Here is a 6,000-nt window from a genome sequence, read left to right as displayed (position 1 = left end):
ATGAATTGAAGAATATGAATACAATTTAAAAAAATTTAAATTGTATTCAACTATAATTATATTTATATTTACATATATTTTTTATATTGTATATACATGTTATACTACTACAAAATCATGTATTATATTATACTTTTAAATTATATTTATACTCGTCTTACAAAAAAGAAATTATAATAAAGTTCAAATTAATTATTTCTAAAGGATTACTGGGTCACACTGCGAATAAGAAAATAGTTGTGTTAGGAGCTACTGGATACGGTAGACCAGTGGTTAACTTATCTATAGACACCTAAAAAGGTTAGTTGTATATTAAAGAGTAAAATTTCTAATGAAAAGAATTTAAATGTTTTTTTTTTCATTTTTAATCGATTTCATGTCTTCGAATTTCGGCTGCATGTTTGTGACAGTTTAATTTGCCTATTGTGACAAACCAAAAATTGTAAAAAATGCAATTTGGCCAATTTGCTGCACTTTTCAGTGAGGTTTTAATATTTTTCCTCAACAACAACAACAGTAGCCACATATAAATTTTTCTGGCAGGATTTCAAAACCAAGTTTTCTTCCACTGCATATGAGTATTTTCATATGAGATTTCTTTTATGAATTCGCAAACAATTGAGGGAAGAAAAGCAAATTTATGGATGTAGGAAATGACATTTTTTAATTATTCTAAAATAATTCTAAAATTAAAATGTGGTGGCTTGAAAAAATATAGCTTTCAGTTTTAACTGAAACTAACTTTCATACAAACCGAATAATATTTTCATATTTTATTCTAATTATACTTTATTGTTGAAACCGTTCTTTGGCACAACCAAAAGGCTTTGTATATTCCAGGTTTATTTTTTACTTTCTTAAAAATAATCTACTTAATTTCGCTTTTATTAGCAATTAGTGAAATTTTTACTGTAATTTGAATCATTTTTTGTAATTATCCTTTGTTGCTAAAATTAACTGACTCACCTCGAGTACGCAGAAATACAGAAATATTTTGGTAGTCAAATGCTACTCCTGCTCCGTGTCTGCTCCGTTGTACACTCGTAGATTTAGTATAACATGATTCCAGCCAATTACAGTTCATGTATTAATCGCATTAAGTTTCTACTTTTTTATGTTGTATCAATTACACTTTTCCCTTTGTGCTGGCACCTTCGTACTCCTTGAACTTCAGAGCATAGCAGCGTGGCGCCACTGTCTACCCTGCGCCAAATCATTTACGAGCACATTTAACACAAACACCGTCACGCTTATTTGAATATGTCGCCATCAACACTTCTAATAACAATTTTGGGTGCAGGGGAAAATGATATACGAGTGAGTATTTCGGCGAGCACATCCCTATGTACGTACTCTGCTACTTCTGCTACTTCTACTACTCCTGTACTTCTGTACTTCGGTGCTTTTCTATGTAAATGTGTTGGCATGCTTTTAGGAAGCGTAGAACAATAATATAAGCACCTGTACAATATGTAATGCGTGAATATGTATGTGCAAGGATACGTGTGGCAACATGCATATCCTTGCACGGCTTGCGGACAATTTCATTTAATTTTTTTTTGTTATTTTTTCTCGTAATTTCTTTTTTTTGCTGTTATTCATTTTTAGTTTGGAGTTGGTATATTCTCATTCTGCCTTTTGCGGATCGTTGCGTGTCCACTAGTAAAAAATCACACCGGAAAAATTGGTTCAATTTGCCATGTCTAATATTATAGTTTGTCACTGTATTATTGTCGGCTGGCAGGATTGTTGTTAGCTTATGGTATTGTTTCTTATATCATTGTTATGTATGCTCTGTTAAAGACAAACAATTCTACTTTATTTCATTATTATTTATAATTAGATAATAACATTTAACTGCTGTTTTGCTTTGTTGAACATGTGTGCAATTAAAGGATACGAGCTGCATACATAAATGCTCTGCGTACAAACTGGTCAGGACAGCTGGACAAGATTCTGCAAAATAAAATGTCAAAAAATACTAATTTATGACTGTGCTTTTGTACTACATTAAGTATAACAATTAAATATACATTTTACCACATTTTACCACATTTCACAAGTAGACACACAAATATACTTACTGGCGCAGTTAACAGGACTTAAACATGCTAACAATTATATGACAAAAATATATTTAAAGGATATAACAATTAAGGCAATCACATTAAATTATTTTATAAATACGCATAATGAAGAAAATTTTCTCACATTTCCCTTAAATAAACAAACAAATGTACTTTTATAAGAAAATTTAATTTAGAAACACAATTTAAGCAAATAATTTTTATTATTTAATTTTACAAGTTTAATGATTAAAAAAATTTCAATAAATTGAAGCGTATTAGAAATATCATTATTTCCTTGAACATTTTTACTACCTTAAGCCAGGCTTGAAACCCTAACAGTCGCGTGTGGTACAGTCCAGGAAGCCACGCCACAGCTAGATTTTTGAACACTATTAGACGACGGACTACGGCTTTAACAACAGCTTAATTACGTTTCCAATATCACGTGTGGCACAGTCCAGGAAGCCACGCCGCAGCTCGATTTTTGAACACTATTAGTCGACGGACTACGGCTTGAACAACAGCTTAATTACGTTTCCAATAACGCATGTGATGCAGTCCAGGAAGCCCTGCCACTGCTCGATTTTTGAAGACTATTAGTCGACAGACTACGGCTTTAACAACAGCTTAATTACGTTTCCAATATCACGTGTGGTACAGTCCAGAAAACCACGCCACAGCTCGATTTTTAAACACTATTAGTCGACGGATTACGGCTTTAACAATAGGTTAATTACGTTTCCAATACGACTCAAATCCCGTGTCGTACCGTATTTTTTAAAACTAATAACCATTCAAAGCTTTATATATTTATGTTTGTTCACTGTTTCTTTTCATTAATACTCGTAAGTTTGCTGGTCATAGATTCTAGTTAACATACGAAACATAAATATATATTGGAGGATATTTCTGTTAGATTTGCCAACTAGATACAAAAAGAGTAGAAACCATTTAACATCGACTGCCAAATACAATCAAAGCTGTGATTTATACCAAAAATTGTTGGACATAAAATTTTAAATCAATGGCGTTGCATATTGCAGTATGAAATCGTTACAAAACCATCGTAACGGCATGGAAGGATATAAATTTAAAATAAAAAATTAAAACAAAAAATTTATACCGCATTCAAAGAAAAACTGAGGAAAATTATACACTTTCAGCTATGAAAACAAAATGAATGCTTTTAACTTTTTGGCAACGCATAAATTATAAAAGCGCAATATGCTTTCATATTACTTTTGCTGTTGTAATTGAAATTCACAAAAATTGTGGAATTTAAATGGTTTTCCTCCCATTTCCGAAATTCAACAAAAAACTTATAGTTTTTCCCAATTCACGGGTCGAAAGTATCTGTGATATGTACATTAGAATTGCGCTTTGAGATCTGCAATTTTACTCACACGCATCGTCAAACTGACAAAATTATTAACAATTTCGTACTATATTATTCACAGAAATTCACAAAAGAATTTAAAATAAAATTTTTACATATGGTATAGAAATATATAATATATATATAATAAAGCAAATAATTATATACATATGTACTCTAGATGCAGTAAATATTTTATTTTATATAAACAAATGTATATAATGCTTTTTATTTCAATATATTTTTATTCAATATATTATAAAAAATAAAAATATAAAAAATATAAAAATATAAAAAAAATAAAAATATAAAAAAAATAAAAATATAATATTATAAAATACATAAAAAATAAATCAAAATAAATAAAAAGGTAGAAAAGTATTTGCTTTGATATCTTTCAGTCTAATATTATTGTTGCGAACGTCTTACCTCTCTTACCATTTTTTTATTTATTCCTATTTTATTATGCTATGTATTAAAGTCTGTTTTATTTAGTACACCTTTTTTGTTTATTAAATAAATAGAATTATGTAATTAGATATCTTAAAGATTGTTTTTATTTTGCTTTTTTGTGATCAAGTTAATAATCACCAACGCAAATAAATTACGTTCAGTGGTGTAGTCAGAGTTGTGCCCAGAGAGGTTATAATATAGGAATATCCATCCCACAAAACTTTATATCTTGATTTTGGGTTCTGTCGTCACCATAAAAAATTTCTAAAATTGCTTATTAGTAACTCTTATTTATTCGTACTAGGTACTAGGTAGGTAAGTACGTTTACCAAGAAAGCCGACTTAAGCACAAATAATGGCCCGTTGTGGTGCCATATGGTAAAAGCGATGTTTGTATATAGACAAGGTGATCAGTATACGACCAACGACTCCCCCATTAGATGAAGGAAAACCAACCCGACAGTTCTATGAATCTGGTCAGGTCCCTCACATTGTAGGATGACAGTTCAGTCAGATCGGTCAGAAAAGGGGCCCCCAAGATTTTTGATTTTCTTCTGGCTAAAGATGAGGACTGACACATGAGACGAAACACAGTTTTCTCCTCGTCCTCAGAGTCAAAACCGCGACAGAGGTTAGTATAAGGAAGACCCAGTCTCAGAGCATGCCTCTTTATTAAGCAGTGACCCGTCAGCACCGATACCGTAGTACTGAGCGGTTTCCTCTACTAGGTACTAGGTTAAAACGATTTTTACCTATATTTTAAGAATCGTTACAAATTCTTAATATTTAAAATCTGCACTGGCTTACATCTTATGTATTATTGTTGCTGATATAGCTACGCTTTCTTTATAGTGACAAAGAAGCTATACTTAAAATTTAGAGAGTTTTCGAATAGTAAAGAAAAAAGGACAAACACAAAAATTTATTTAATTTTATTAAAATTTGGCTGACCATACAACGCTGTTTCCAGCATTGTCAAGTACTCATCAACAGTGATCTTAGGAAATAATCGAATTTTAATTAGTTTATAGTTCGTATATAATTTGTTTGGATTAGAACTCGTGCCTGTCAAATTAGAAGATGACTAATCGGGTTTACAAGTAGCCAAGACTGCAAAAACTTTCAGTGCTCTACTTCCAGGTTTTTTGTCACAAACATAATCAAAAAAAGAAGAAACTATCTTATCTCATATCTGATCTTAAGTTGGAACTCTTTGATTGCGGACAATTGCATAAGATCTTGCAAGAATACTCGTAGACATTGCTACACTGAAACTTAATTACAGCTCAGTGTGGTTAGCCAAACAATTTATTTGATTAAATGAATTTAATAATTATTGAATTTGTCAATTGTTTTTGAAAAATCTGGCTTACTTTGAGAACTCTTGGCCGCTCTTTGCGAGTAGCACTCATGACGGCTGTGTCCTCATTACGTTAATCCTCATAAATCACTGCAGTCGTGAATGCAGTCGTCTATTTTTTTTACATTATTTATCGGTTTATAATTATTAATAGTTTAATGCTGTTAAATAAATATATTAAGATCATTTTAAGATACTCTCCAGTGGTTAACAGCATCAATTTTTTATGTTTTTGCTTTTCTTTATTATAAATTTTGTGATCAAAAAAGGTTTGAAGTTCAAAAAGTTAATAATCTAAGAATAAAATGAATTTTATTCAAATTTTTTTTCTGAAAAGCAGCAAACATTCTTGCCTTATCATGGCTTTATAGTTCGTAGCATATGTGAACAGGGATCCGGAGCATATTCGAGTGTGCATATTTTTTAAGGAGCAGCAAAATTGCTTGCGGTGAATGCTGTTAAATTATGCAAAAATCAATAAAAAGTTTAAAGCAGAACTTTTCCAATATTGAGGGCAACCTCCACCTTCTCCTAGCAAGTAGTGGCAATATCTATACTCATGTAAGTGTGTGTGTCGGAATAATTTTAATACTAAACATATATTTTCTTAAGCATAAAACACAATTTTACCACATTCTTACCGTTCTCAAGTGTTATCGACGACTGACCTTTACCCGCAAAACTATTTAAAACCAAAAGTCCATTTTTGTTTGCTTTCTGCAATATATTCCCACTATGCTTCA

The sequence above is a fragment of the Teleopsis dalmanni genome, chromosome X, assembly GCF_002237135.1.
Source record: "Teleopsis dalmanni isolate 2A chromosome X, ASM223713v2, whole genome shotgun sequence".
Lineage (NCBI taxonomy): Eukaryota > Metazoa > Arthropoda > Insecta > Diptera > Diopsidae > Teleopsis > Teleopsis dalmanni.
This window is presented reverse-complemented; position numbering follows the sequence as displayed.